At 37.7% G+C, this 14,715-nt stretch overlaps 1 long non-coding RNA gene across 13 annotated transcripts; it reads left to right on the top strand.

Moving 5' to 3' along the window:
- Positions 1–3,106: 3,106 nt before the first annotated feature.
- LOC104226103 (uncharacterized) lies at positions 3,107–10,540 on the top strand. Of its 13 annotated transcripts, none has more exons than XR_011404386.1 (4): positions 3,107–5,755; positions 6,598–7,732; positions 7,851–8,262; positions 10,390–10,540. It is a non-coding gene; the product is annotated as an uncharacterized lncRNA (long non-coding RNA). The 13 variants fall into 13 exon arrangements; XR_011404387.1 differs by having other exon boundaries at positions 10,365–10,531; XR_011404390.1 differs by lacking the exon at positions 10,390–10,540 and having other exon boundaries at positions 3,107–4,514; positions 6,598–6,708; positions 6,824–7,732; positions 7,851–8,312.
- The last annotated feature ends 4,175 nt before the right edge of the window (positions 10,541–14,715 follow it).

The raw sequence follows: 14,715 nt of genomic DNA, 5'->3' as shown, positions 1-14,715 counted from the left end.
TGATTTTTGGTTCTTCGACCTAGCCGGTTGACTATTTTGAGTGAATTTATTAAGCTTGAACTTTCAGTTCTTTGACCTAACCGGCCGAGTAGTTCGTTATGGTCTGTTTAGTTCTGATTTTTGGTTCTTCGACCTAGCCGGCCGACTATTTTGAGTGAATTTGTTAAGCTTGAACTTTTAGTTCTTTGACCTAGTTGGTCGACTATTTTGTATGAATTTGTTAAGTTTGAATTTTAAGTTCTTCGACCTAGTTGGTCGATAGTTAAGTCTTCATGTTAGTTTCATGAAAAATTAAAAAAAGAAAGATAAGTTGAATCATTTTTTTGGTCAGTCGTTTGTTCAGTTGTTATTAATCGTCTGTGATAGTTAGCGATGCTAGTTTAGTTTCTGTTTCATGCAATAGTTTGTTATCTCAATCGCTTCATGGTAGTTTGTGCAAATCAAATTAGTTTCAATCTAGTTTGTTGAATAGTTAGTTCGGTTACCTTTTATGTCGTGTTTCTGTTGTATTAATCCATTATTTGGTTAGTTTGAAGGTATGAGTGTGTTAGCTTAAATTTCGATCATGATAAAAGCTGAATATTTGAGTGTAGGGTACTTGTTTGGCTGCTTTTTACTGTTTAAAGGGCTGTTTGGAGTACACTGCTCCTAGCACTGTTCATAGTTAGTGAAAAAAATTGTCTTTTGGATAGATTTTTGACCCAAAATATGTCCTTTGAATAGTTGGGACAGATTTTAGGTGAAAAATTCGTCCTTTGGACAGATTCAATGAAATAATTCAATCCCTTTCCTTTCCTATAAAGGAAGAGATCTTTCCTCACTTAAAGAGGATCTGGAACACACAAAAAAAGGGGAAAAGAATCAGAGAGTATTTTACTAAGTTTTCAGCACACAATAGGTTTTAGGCAAGAAAAAAACATCAAGAGTCTTGGTTTCCTTTGTTTGTTTTTGGTCTAAAACACATGGCTGATTCTTTTGAGTTCACTTCTGGTGTTGATTTTACTGCTGGAGTTTTACTGCTGTTGCTGGTTCGTTTTAACTGAAATTATCTGTGCGTTGTTGCTCGGTTGCTTTCTTTCTACTTCTGCGAACTAGTTTTCAGCTGTTAGTTGCCCTCTGTATTTGCTGGATATCTAATATTAAAGAAAGTTGTGCTTCAAAAGGTCCGTATCTATTCTTGCTCTTTCTACTTCATATTACTAATTGTGAATCAAAGCCAAGAGAAGTTATTTGAGATTGGTTTTATTAAATTTTCCTTGATCTTTATAATTATTAAGGGAATAAAAAATATCATCATCATAGAGTTTAAAGAACTAATGAAGATTTTTTCATAGCTAGTTCTTCTCTTATTCCATCTCAAGAATTTTCTTTTCTTAGTAAGTTTCTCTGTTATTTAAGTTTATATTTTCTAAAATTTGTTTAATGCTTGCTAATATGTTAGCCGTTACAAGAGGTACTAAAAGTTTTATTGTAATAAGCTAGATTAACTAAAAGTAATTTCTTTTCTTCACTTAATGTATTTGTTTAAGCATGTATTATAGGCATTAAGTTAATGAAAAATATATTCCACTCTTCCTAGTCTAGTTTAAATGTTTGAATAATATTTTGTTAGTTTAAGATCATTTGACCTCTAGTTTATACTGTAAGTGTTCTTTCGGATGCAAATCACTAATGAACATCATAAAAGTATACGAGTTTTTCTTAGTTGTTTAATGTGAGTTTATCTTAGAATTAAAGGATGTTAATTTCAAATGTTTATTTTGTTAGAGGTTTAATGGTCATTAGTCGTTCTATCGCCTCAATTCAGGACTAATATTAGTCGATTCTGCTAGCAAGTATGATCTTTGATATATATATATAGCCACGTCATTAATATAGGGATTTAGTTTAAAGGAATGATTTTTTTTTCTTTCTTTGTTTCCTTTCTATTTATGATTATTTCAATCTCATTTTTAAGAAGTTCTGTTCATTCAATTTAAAAGTGTCACAAATTGAGATGCTTTAAAAATCCAATTAATCACGCACTACTCATTTTGAATATGTAAATATTTTTCTTAAATAAAAATTGAGCAATCAGTCTTTTAATTTCATAACATTTAGTCTCTAAAAATAGATAATGTTTTTTTTAGAATAAAAGTTATAATAATCTAGCCAAGTCTCATAAATTTATTCTTATGAAGGTTGAACCTTTTTAGTCTACCAAATAATTTCATTAAAATTAGGTTTTATTTACTTATTTTAATTTATTTTATTTTAATAACTCAAACGCCTTAGTCACCTTAGTAATTAATTTAAACACTAGGTAATTAGTAGGTGTGCTTTAACTTACGGAATCGCTTGCGTAGCGTGATGCTTAACATTCAATAAATTAATTCAACAATCTCATGTCATATCCATTAGTTTTAGTTAATTTTTAATTTAATCAATCCTTGGCTAAAATCGCAGATTCGCTTGCGCGGCGCGATAGCTAGCCTCTTTTAATAATCTTCAAGAATTAATTTTCTCAAATGTAGTAATTTCTAAAAAAGTACTACAAATAATTGATTGTTATGATTTCGGATTCGCTTGCGAGGCGCAATTATGATAAGTTAATTAATTTTGTTATTCGATCACGCATTCGCTTGCGTAGAGTGGTTATGACAACGCAATATTATCCAAATCATTTTTTTAATAATTTCAATAATCAAGAAATAATAACGGATAGGTAAAACATAGAAATCCAATAAAGCATAGTTTATCCAAAATTAATTTAAGCCAAGTTTTAAGTCAATAAAGCGACCGTACTAGAAGCACGGGACTCGGGGAATGCCTTACACATTCTCCTCGGTCAATAGAATTCCTTACCCGAACTTTGTTTTCGTGAACCGATATAAAAGAGTCAAATCTTAATTTGAATAGGGATTCAAATAAAAGGTGACTTGGAACACCCAAAATTCAATTCCAAGTGGCGACTTTGAACAATGAAATAATCCACATTTCAAAATTGTCACTTTAATTGGAAAAACTCTTTAACCCACAACAATCCATAACATACACATATTATCCTTTGGGGGTGGGGGTAAAAAGGGGTGTGACATACATCTCCTATCAATTTCTTTCATCACACTCTGAGGCAAGATAAAGACTGTCTCCCAAAAACTGTATATAGAAAAAATTAAACAGCATTCTAAACGTGTAGTCGACCTGCATAGGAAAGCTTCCTTGAGTAACCAGTGTTGATTTTTCTTGTAATCTTATCCACCGGAATCTTGCAATCTACCTTGTTCCATTTCTTTGGGGAAAGGGGTAGTCCAAGATATCTCATGGGAATTAACGTTGTGGAAAACCTATTTGCTGTAGAAGAGACTCTCTGGTGGGTTCATCCACCCCTTCCATGAAGAGACTAGACTTCTCCATATTGACTACAAGCCCTGAAGCCTAGCTGAAGTGAATCAGAGCTTCCATGATTCCTTTAACTTATTTTGTGTCTGCTTTGCAAAAAATCATAAGGTCATCTGCAAACACCAAATGTGTAAGCTGATGGTGTTTACCCATAGGGTGGAATCTAAAATCTGGTAAAGCACTCATAGATTTCAGTAGCCTTATCAAATACTCCATAACCAACACAAATAGGAGGGGTGAAATAGGGTTTTCTTGCCTCAATCCCCCTCTACCGGCAAAGAAACCATGGCATTCTTCATTTACCTTTAGTGTAAAGTGAGGGGAGGTCACACAAGTCATAACCAGTTGCACAAACTTAGGAGGAAATCTGTATCCTAGTAAGGCCTCTTGCAAGAACTCCCAACTGACCATGTCATAGGCCTTCCTAAGCTCTATTTTCATTAAACATCTAGGAGAGATCTTTCTATTATAATGCCTTAGTAAGTCATGGCAAATTAGAACATTGTGGACCAGTGACCTTCCCTATAGAAACGTTGTTTGGTTTTCTGCCACTATAACACTAATGACCTTTCTCAACCTGACACACATCATCTTTGAGATAATTTTATACAATATATTGCATCATGAGATTGGTCGGAACTGTGAGGCATATTCAGGATCATCAACCTTAGGAATCAGAACAATGTTAGTAGTGTTCAGCTGTTTTAATAACATTTCATTCTGGAAAAATTGCAAAATGTCCTTTGATATGTCTTCCCCCACAATGCTCCAGGCAGACTTGAAGAAACCATTACTAAATCCATCTAGTCCCGGGCTCTTATTGCTATCAATCTGGAAGAGAGCTATCTTGACATCCTTACCAGTATAAGGCCTCAATAATTCTGTTTGATGATCCTCAGATAATACCGGTCCTTGGTGTAGGAAACTAAGGAATGCTTTAACTCTAGAATTAGCTTTCTACCCAAGAAGATCCTCATAGTACTTGACAAATAAATTGTCTTGACATCCTTCAGTTGTGTAGTACATTGCTTTAGCTTTTTATGCTTAATGACAGAATAGAAATACTTTGAGTTGTCATCCCCCAGCTTGATCCATGTATCCTTGGCCCTTTGCTGAAGAAACATCTCATTTATGTAAGAGCTTTGCCTGAATTTCAGGTATTTCTCCCTTTCTATTTGCTAAAGCACAATATTAGCAGGGTTAGCCTGTAGTTGATTCTGAGCAATGAGCAAAGCATCTCTATCTTCTCTTGCCGTTGTTTCTGTATTGCTGAAAAACTTATTATTCAGAATTTTCAAACTCTTTTTCAAAATTTTCAGTCTCTTAATCACTTGAAACATCAAATATCCTTCTACTTGGACATCCCATCCAGCTTTTACAACATCAAGGAACTGGGGGTGTTGAGCCCATGCATTATAGTAAGCAAATGATCTCCTTCTCATCTGCTTCGTATTAGCTATAGTGAATTTTGCAGGACAATGATCACTTATGCCCTCAGGCATAAATGTAGCCTCACATAAAGGCATGAAGTCCAACCAAACATCATTGATAAAGATCCAATCAATTTTTGAGAGCACTCTTTGATCACTCCCCTTGTCATTCCATGTGTACTTGTTACCCTGATGAGGATGAATGAGCAACTCACAAGTATCAACACAATTTTGGAAATATGCTATTTTAGACCAACCAACATGACTTCCTCATATTCGATCCTCTAGATGGAGAACAGAATTGAAATCACCTAGAACCAGCCATGGCTTGGAACAACCTGAGCTTATTCTAACTAAGTTATTCCAGAGATCTCTCCTTTCATCTTTGGTGTTAAAAGCATACACTACGGAGAGAAGAAATTCCAGTTGGAGAGGAGTGTAAACTACCTCACAAGTGATAGTTTGGGAGCTGATATTAATAGGGTATACTATGTAGAATTCAGGCCTCCATACCAATACAATCCTTCCATTATAACGTGAATCCAAATTAGTTAGCCTCTGCCAACCTCCAAACAGCTTATCAGTAATGCTATCCATCCTATTCCTCTTTAATTTAATTTCTAATAGACCAATTAAGGTCGACCTCACATTATTACACAGAAGCTTAACCTCCTCCGGCTTATTAGGGGCATTTAGTCCCCTAACATTTCAACAGAGAATATTAACTATTCCCTTGATGGGGAACTAATTTATCTCTCGCACTTGACTCTGACTCAACTGAATCAGACTTATCAATTTCTGCATTGTTCAAAATCTGGAAGGAATTAGGGCTCTCAACTGAGTGAGTGGTTGATTGTTGCCCCCTTTTTGCTATTTAGAGGAGTGATCCATGTTCTTCCTCCTATACCTTGCGTTGGTTCTTGGTTCATCTTGGTTGGCTGAATGTGAGTATCTCCAATATTGTCAATGTTCCTAAGGGTAGTCTTCTTTGTAGGTGGATATGCTCTATTAGTAACATAGTTCTGCGTACCCTCAAAGTTTTGCTGTGCCTCTTTACCTCCTTGTTTCTGCTCCTGCGCCTTACCCACCTCATGTTTCCTTGTTGGATTCAACACTTTAACCTCTTGTTTAACCCCTTGTTTCTTCCTGCCATCCCCTTCAGAGTGACCATATTTGTGGCAATGTTTGTAGAGGATCGACTTCCATTCATATTGCACACTTTGTCTCACGAGAACCCCTTTTTCATTCCTAAACAGCATAGTCTCAGGCAGACTGGCATCCACACCAACCTCAATTAGCATTCTAGCATAACTGAGGCCTAGTTTCTTCTCAGTACTTTGATCTACTAGCATTCTAGCATAATTGAGGCCTAGTTTCTTCTCAGTACTTTGATCTACCAACAATAAATCTCTTAGTTTCCCTCTCACTTTATTACATTTTCATCTTCGAAATCCATATAAAAATGATTGAATCTTCGGACAACCCAAATAAGATATGAACTGCTTGGAAATGCTACAACCAACATAGAGAAAGAGATGGACTTGATTTCTATCGATGTGAAATTCATTCTATTTCTCTGATGTGCATATTATCCCATAAGCCTACTCTACTTTAGAATGCGCTAGAGAAAAAAATGGAGCTCCTTCCTCATTTTTAAGTATCTATTGTTACTCCACTGTAGAGCTCACACTTCATCTTTTATGTTAAGATAAATACGTTTCTATTATTACTCCAATATAAACCTTTATTTGATTCAAACAAGTTGCTAGTATTAACCAATGAGCAGAACTTTGATGTTGTTGCAGGGACACTACCATTGTCTCAAATAGATCGCAATATGTTGATTTCATATTACCATACGCAGAATCCGGATTTACAATGATGGTGCCAATCAAAGGTGATAATAGCGATAGTGCATGTGTATTCTTGAATCCATTGACTTGGAAGCTATGGTTAACAAGCTTCTATTCTTTTCTTTTCTTTGGCTTTGTCATTTGGCTACTTTAACATAGAGTAAATGGAGACTTCAGAGGACCTCCTTGTCACCAAGCTGGCATGATCTTTTGGTTCTCCTTCTCAACTATGGTCTTTGCACAAAGTAATTAATTTCCTTGTCCTCCGATCCTTAATTTGTATTCTCTCATAACATTTTATATCATAATAATTCCTTTTTAATTTGTTCTATCGTTAATGCTACCTTTTATATTTAAAAGTTCTTTAACTTTAAACTTCTCATTTTACCTCCAGTGCAATGTTCTTACAGTCATATAAATGTCATGGTATATATGTTTAAAACCACAAGTTGGCATTTTTTATGTGTCAAAAATCTTTTTTCTTTCTTAAACGTCATACCCATTCAAACACCGTCATTTAAATTGAGGACAAGCTGTTGAAGGCGAGACTTAGATGGTTCGAGCATATGAGGAGGAGAGACACAAATGCTCTGGTGAGGAGTTGCGAGAGGTTGGCTTTGGAGGGCTTGAGGAGAGGTTGAGACGGACCAAAGAAGTATTGGAGAGAGGTGATTAGGCAGGATATGACGTTGCCCCAACTTAGGGAGGACTTGATCATAGATTATATTGGAAGGTATGGAGTTTGAGAATAAAGGTAAAGAGTTAGGATAAGTAGCCAAGCGTTTTCCTATCATTAACAGTAGCTCTAGTACATGACTTAGTGTCCTTTGTGTATTGTCGTATCCCTTGATTTCTGTTGTTACTTGTTGTTGCTTTCATTTCGGCTTTCTGATTGCAGTACCTATTGTTAGTTTTGTGTTTTTGCTTTGATTTTCTGATTGGTGTGCTTGTTGTTGCCTTTCTTGAACCGAAGGTCTACTGAAAATAGCCTCTCTGCCTTCTTGAAGGTAGGTGCAAGGTGTGTGTACACTCTGCCCTCCCCAGACCCCACTTGTGCGATTACACTAGGTTTGTTGTTGTTGTTGTTGTTCTAATATGTAACTACTTTCTCTCTCTCTTTTATATATAACATATGCCTCAAACCTCTAATCTGAATTTTCTCCTTTTTGATTCTTGATACTGGCAGAGGAGAAGATAGTAAGCAATTTGGCTAGGCTTGTGGTAGCTATCTGGTTTCTAGCTAGTACTACTAATATTGACGTCAATCTACACAACAAGTCTGACATCAATGCTAACATTTGAAAAACTCCAGCCATTTGCTAGAGATGTAAAAGAACTTCTGAAGAACAAGGAGTATGCGGGCTACCTACAGGGCTCTTTTGTACCGGGACTTGTAAGAAAAATGAACTTTGATGAAGACAGACTTAAAGGATATAGAAGTCCTGAGGAATATGTTGATTTACACTCTAAAGGCAGTGCAAATGGTGTTGCTGCTGTTGTTTTTGATGAGATTCGTTTATGTGAAGCTTGTCCTTTCAAATTATTGCTCGAAATTTACCACCGTTGGACCTACATATAAGGCTGATGGATTTGGCATTGTAAGTAACTCCTCTTTTTCTCAATATATTTTGTTGTTGTTAGTACAAGATCTACTTGTTCAGATTCTAGCTCTTTACTTTCCTCCAATAGTCTTGGCCTAGATAGCTTTTAGGGACTCTTTGTCATAGTTGCAGCCGCTGCAATTTTGGCTCTCCTCATCTTTCTATCAAAATTCATGCATGAATATTGGCACATCGTAAAACGATCTAATCTTTCATTTTACGAAAGAGTCAGAATCTTGGCCAGAAAGTTCCATAGAAATGACTATAGCTGCCATACTTTCAAGAAGAGTGAACTAAGAGATGCAATGAGAGATTCAACACATATGGATTGTTCACATAGTACACATGATAACTTTTCAATGCTATCTTTGTTAGAGCAGTGCGCAACTATCGTTCATACCTTCAGCCATTGTTGCGGTGTGGTCATCGGATTGGTTATCAAATTCTAGTGTCTTTTCTGACGAGTCTTCTAAGCACATAGAAATTCTCTCTAGATGGTGTAGTAATTTAAGGTGTTTTATGTGCTTAGGGACCTCAACCAGATTTAGCCACATTTGTACTGTTCTTCCATCAAGAACAATTACTAGATCAAATAAACGGGCATCAATTTCTGGCATATGAGCAGTTACAAAAATTAAAGAAGTGGAATTAAAGAAAGGAGTTTCAATTAGTCCATTAAAGGACCACCTTTCTAAAATGTTCAAATAAAACGTTACTAATATTCTCCCACTTGGTCCGTATACAAAATGCCCAAGTCATAGTACTAATGGTGTCACACCTCCTTTTTCCGCGCCCGGGAGGACGCAGGGGGAGTTTTTTCCAATTAAAGGACAATCGAAACGGGATTGGTTTAATTATTTCAGAGTCGCCACTTGGGAGATTTAGGGTGTCCCAAGTCACCAATTTTAATCCCGAATCGAGGAAAAAATAATGACTCTATATTACAGTCTGCGTACCAGAAATCCGGATAAGGAATTCTGTTAACCCGGGAGAAGGTGTTAGGCATTCCCGAATTCCGTGGTTCTAGCACGGTCGCTCAGCTGTTATATTCGGCTTATTTTTCTGATTTTTAAATACAATTATGAACCATGTGCAAATTTTATCTTTTAACCACTTTATTAATTATCATTATTAGGAATGTGAACGTCGCTTAAAACATGTCTTTGGATTGCGTCACATGAAATGCACCCGCAATCCGGAACATATCTTACTTGACGTTTTGGGATTTGGATTTGGGTCGCATGAAATGCACACCCTAAGTCTTAAGAAAATAAATTATTAAACACGCGCCTAAAAAGACTATCGCGTTATTATTTTTGGAAAGGCCACGGAATTCACTAAGCGGCCCTCCTGAATTCTAAGTAATTTAAAACAAGTATTTACTGAGGGCCCCGCAATCTGTGTTTTTATTCGGCGAGGCTCATCTCATTCTTATTTTTAAAGGATATCCTATAGCAACTACGTTTCTTGTCGTGTTTGTCTCTATCAATCGAAAGCAGTAGATAATCCTAATTAATTAATGCTTGCAAGTTATTTTATGACAGAATTCGGAAATGCTAAAATCAGGAACAAGGCTGCGCGCACAGTCAGTCGAATAAGTAGTCATGGGCCCAAATTCGACCCATGCGTGATGGGCCAAACCTGGGCCCCTGCTTGCTCGAAGCAGGCCGGCTAGGCCTGTTTTGGTCTGAACTCGACCTTTACGGGGTTGATATTGCAAGTTTGGTATTCTTTGTCTTAACAGGTGGTTTACTAGTTATATGAGACCATCAATCCGAAAAAAAGAGAACTTAATCCAGGATGTACAATGTTCATACTTGGTATACATATCAACATATACTGCAAAGTAAACTAGAATCTGAAATGCAACATATCTCATTGAACATATTATCACCTATCAGCATACATATGTAAGCTACCATTTAGCTAACTTATATTAATATACATTAGGCATATAGGCTGCTTCGATTGTCAATACAAGAATGAAAATTATCATACAATACATGATATCTAATATAACAGTATATATATGAAAATCAACTTCAAGTCTTTTTCCTTTCTTTTGCATTCATGCTCAATGTTCTAATTACATTTGATAGTGCCTTGGTTGTGTACCTGATGTAGAGGAACAGAAGAAGAAGGAAAAGGGTCAGCTGAGTAGCACACAGCAAACAACAGCAATCAGCAGATTCACAGCAACAACACAGCAACAAACAACCAGCCAATAATGATGAAGCTCAGCAAAGAGTCGAACAACAAATGGACAATCCCAGTAAAACAGAGTAGGAAATAACAGCCCAGAATGTTGAATGTAACAGCAACAGAAATCCAATGACCACAAGAAAACTTGGCAAACGACAGAAAAAGCAAAGCCACGAAGACAACCTGATCAAACTGGATTCTTACACAGTTTCTTCTAGGCAATACTCCTTCACAATGTTCTTGAAATTTATTCCTATTTTTTCCTTTTCCAGTTTTCTTACTCATAGACTCTCTCAAGACTCAAAAATCAACTCCTTTTCCTAACGGATGGTCTCCTCTTTTATAGCCTAACCTTAACACTTTACAGTCTGTTTTACAACTCAAAATTGCCCCCCCCCATGTTGCTTTTCCACTCACTTGTTTTAAATAACCAAGCCCCCATGAAATCCCTGACAGCCCCTCTCTCTTTTTGGTTGTTAAAGTGTACTGATCACTTGTTTGTTTAAACAAAGTATGGGCAGTAGGAATATAATCTGACAGCACATGCTGTCCGATTATTTTAATTCCTTAAAGCAAACCATACACATGCTGCCCACAGTCCAAACCAAATGGCATTGTGTTTAAAAACCAAAATCTGAATCTGCCATTATAACCTTTCCCCTAGATGTTCTTTTAATTTAATTTGAACAAAATCAACAGGCAATACAATTCAGTTCCTAATGAGACTCAAATACGATCACAGCAGAAATAAGCAATACGAATCAAGTTGTTACCATTAACGATTGAAACTAATTGACGACATATATCGACTCGACTATATTAATCGTAACATATAACAATCAATCGTTCATATAAACAACACGTATAGAGTCCCGAATGACCTCAGATAAATTTGTTCAAACACTGGGAACTTATATGAATTAAACTCGCTTGACGATTAATCTAATTGATGAACACGTATATCACAGGGTATATTCAGAACACAAACAGAAGACAATTGGCCAAATAAAAGGCCTTTAACAGAGATGGAAGAAATCCGAATGAAAAATAACAAAATAACAAACAAACACAAAGAAATATGCTGACAACTTAATTAGAACCAAACAAAGAGAAAAGGAAACTTACTGAAAAAGTTTGAAATCAAACGGACTCAAATCAAACTCGACTTCGAACTTTTGAGGCCGAACAAACTTTAATCAGGGTGTTCTCACATGAGAACACCTTGATTAAGGTCTATTAGACCTCAAACCTATGTCCAAACCGGCCGGATTCCCCAAGTGCATGTGTTCTAAAGTCTGGATTTCCAGATCTGGATTTTTGGGAGTTGTGGGTAGATTCGGACCAAACCAAGTTTGGTTTGGTCACGAGGAAGGTCAGGGGAGTGTCTGGTATGAAGATGGGATGATTTGGCATAGATCCGGGTTCGACTCAAATCTTCAAATGAAGATTCGAGACGAACGAAAGTGATTCGAGGTTCGTGGTTAGTGGATTCGTGTTCAGGGTGGTTGGATGCTTTAGGGGTGTGAAGGGGGTGGTCACCGGCGTTCGTGCCGCCGGGTTTTGGTGGAAAGGAAACCAGGGCGGCGTTAGGGTTTGGGGGTTTCAGGGTTCGGGGAAGGAGATGACTGAAAAGGGGGGGTTCGGATAGGGGGTGCGGGGTAAAGGGTCAAGTTTATATATGGAAGGGGAAGAGAGATTGGAGCCGTTAGATCAAGTGATCTGAACGGCTTAGATCTATTGGTGGGTAACAGGACGGGGTCGTTTGGTATGGGAACGGGGTCGTTTTGGTTTAGGTGAGGGGTTGGGTTAAACCGGCTAAATAGGTCGGGTCATGAGGGAACCAGGGACCGTTGGATCAATGAGGTTGGACGGCTCAGATTCAACTTGCCTGAAACGGCGTCGTTGAGGTGAGTTGGACAACCTGATCTGGACCGTTCCTTTGAATCAGATCAACGGCTTCAAATGGGGACGCCGATACGACGTCGTTTGAGTCCGTGCCTGGGCAGGCTGGGTTTGGACCGGGTCAGATCGTTGGTTTGGGCCTGTTTTTGTCTTATTTTTTGGGCCCAAATTGATTTCAACTTTCTTTTGTTTTCCAATTAAAATAAAAAATAAAAATAATTAAATAAACAAATGAAATTAAAACAAATAACAATATGGCATTTCAACATAATTATCATGCCAAGTAAGTTAAATCACAACCTAAAATGGACGATGCACATATATTTATTTTTTTTTGAATTTTCTCTTAACGCCACATATATTTTTTGTATTTTTGTTTGATAAGGACTAGATGCAAAATGGACAGACTCACAAACGACTAACAACACATGTCACGGAAAGATCGAAAAATTGTACAGCGAAATCATTTGTCACTATTTTTATTTTCTTTTGGAGCGATTGCTCGTAAAGCAAAAATCACGTGCTTACAGCTGCCCCTCTTTGCACGAAGACACGAAGGGTTTTCGCGCAAAGATAAGCGAGCGATTTTTGCCCGTCCGAATACTCCGTGTGAAGCATTTTTGAAAAAGATTTGACCGAACCTTTGCTTCAGAGGTTTCCTACATATCCTGGGCTGAAACAGGAATCAAGTCAATGTAGTTCGGGAAATTTTGGTAGCTGGAACTACCGTGTGACTGTAGTGTTTGCTGTTGTTGTGCGCTGTTGTATGCTGCTGTAGGATGCTACTGCTCAACCGATCTCCCTATTACATTGCTCTAAAAGGAAAACAAGAAGCTAAGTTAAACTGAGGATCCTGAAATTTCATCCATCTTCAACTTGTTCTTGTTGCCTTGCTTTCTTGTCGGCTAATGCTTTCCTCCGACGCCTTTATTTTGTGAACTTGGAGATGATGCTGGTCCTTCACCTTTTCTGAATGTCAGTTCTCATCACTTTGCTTGATTTGCTGGGGACACGGCTTTCTTCTTTAGATCTTCCAATGGTTTCTTCAGTGGTATGGCTTTTCATCAGAATTGTTATACTGGGCATGCTACAACGTTCCCAAACTACTTCTTTTGAGACGCGTTCCTTCTTCCCTTTGAATGTGCGCTTGCTTTTGCAGTTGTCTGCTTCTTGGTGCTGGGGATTTTATTGTTTCCCGTTTGGGGATCTCTGTTGTAACCTTCTGTCTTCAGGTGGGGTGACTGATTCCAAAATCTAGAGCTGAATGTATTCCCGCGTTATACTGGTGGGCGACCTAGAACTTAAATGTATTCCCGCATTATACTGGTGGGCGACCTAGAACTTAAATGTATTCCCGCATTATACTGGTGGGCGACCTAGAACTTAAATGTATTCCCGCATTATACTGGTGGGCGACCTAGAACTTAAAAGTATTCCCGCATTATACTGGTGGGCGACCTAGAACTTAAAAGTATTCCCGCATTATACTGGTGGGCGACCTAGAACTTAAAAGTATTCCCGCATTATACTGGTGGGCGACCTAGAACTTAAAAGTATTCCCGCATTATACTGGTGGGCGACCTAGAACTTAAAAGTATTCCCGCATTATACTGGTGGGCGACCTAGAACTTAAATGTATTCCCGCATTATACTGGTGGGCGACCTAGAACTTAAATGTATTCCCGCATTATACTGGTGGGCGACCTAGAACTTAAAAGTATTCCCGCATTATACTGGTGGGCGACCTAGAACTTAAAAGTATTCCCGCATTATACTGGTGGGCGACCTAGAACTTAAATGTATTCCCGCATTATACTGGTGGGCGACCTAGAACTTAAAAGTATTCCCGCATTATACTGGTGGGCGACCTAGAACTTAAAAGTATTCCCGCATTATACTGGTGGGCGACCTAGAACTTAAAAGTATTCCCGCATTATACTGGTGGGCGACCTAGAACTTAAATGTATTCCCGCATTATACTGGTGGGCGACCTAGAACTTAAATGTATTCCCGCATTATACTGGTGGGCGACCTAGAACATAAAAGTATTCCCGCATTATACTGGTGGGCGACCTAGAACTTAAATGTATTCCCGCATTATACTGGTGGGCGACCTAGAACTTAAATGTATTCCCGCATTATACTGGTGGGCGACCTAGAACTTAAAAGTATTCCCGCATTATACTGGTGGGCGACCTAGAACTTAAATGTATTCCCGCATTATACTGGTGGGCGACCTAGAACTTAAAAGTATTCCCACATTATACTGGTGGGCGACCTAGAACTTAAATGTATTCCCGCATTATACTGGTGGGCGACCTAGAATTTAAATGTATTCCCGCATTA

Source organism: Nicotiana sylvestris, chromosome 12 (assembly GCF_000393655.2).
Source record: "Nicotiana sylvestris chromosome 12, ASM39365v2, whole genome shotgun sequence".
Classification (NCBI taxonomy): Eukaryota; Viridiplantae; Streptophyta; class Magnoliopsida; order Solanales; family Solanaceae; genus Nicotiana; species Nicotiana sylvestris.
This window is presented reverse-complemented; position numbering and strand designations above follow the sequence as displayed.